We start from the raw sequence: 893 nt of genomic DNA on the forward strand, positions 1-893 counted from the left end.
TGAGTGAACAACCAATCAACACGTAGCAATCAACCCATGCACCCACCTACCATCAAGGCAACAGACAAGTGTCTTTGATCGCGTATGCTGCAGGAGTGAACATGGCGGAGTGTGGAGTTTTAAATGTATTCATTTTTATTTATTTTTAACCCACCTGTGTGTCGGATGAGCTGCCTCCGCGCTCCGCCATGTTCACTCCTGCAGCATAAGGCGATCAAAGACACTGGATCTTGATTGATAATTGTATTGAATGAGACTTCTTATTGGGTCCGTGATGATACCAGTCCGTTGCCCTTGATTGGATGGTAGGTGGCGCATGGTTGATTGGCAGGTCAATAAGAACCTGCTGATTGGTTGTTCACTCAGGCGTAAATATAGGCCAAAAAGATTTTCGTTTTGTGTCTTGTAACTTCAATGAGGGGAGCAACTTGAAAGTCTGTCGAAGAAATGCTTGCACAGGCACAAATTATTTCTACAAGTACAAAACTTTTCTACAGGTACAAAACTTTTTTACAGACGCACAAATTATTTCTACAGGTACAAAACTTTTTTACAGATGCACAAAACTTTTCTACAGGTACAAAATCTTTATGGCCCTAGTTTGATCCCATAACAAAAGTCCTTAAAGTCCGTAAACTCCCCAGAATGGCATACTGGCAAACTGCATCTGCTGATGAAGACCATGTAAACAGCCTAACACTCTACCTTTAACGATTGTTCCTCTACAGATCCTTACTGTATTCATTATCCACTATTCCTAAAACTACATATTAGTAAAGGAGAACAATGTCAGTGACAGCCCACAGCATCATCTCAAGTACACTTGCACAACAGGCCTAATGGGATAGGAAGTCCTTGCTGGTCTTCATACTGAGTAGCTCTGTGAAAAAAAT

Source organism: Morone saxatilis, unplaced genomic scaffold, assembly GCF_004916995.1.
Source record: "Morone saxatilis isolate NCDOM2014 unplaced genomic scaffold, NCSU_SB_2.0 Contig22, whole genome shotgun sequence".
Taxonomy (NCBI): Eukaryota; Metazoa; Chordata; class Actinopteri; family Moronidae; genus Morone; species Morone saxatilis.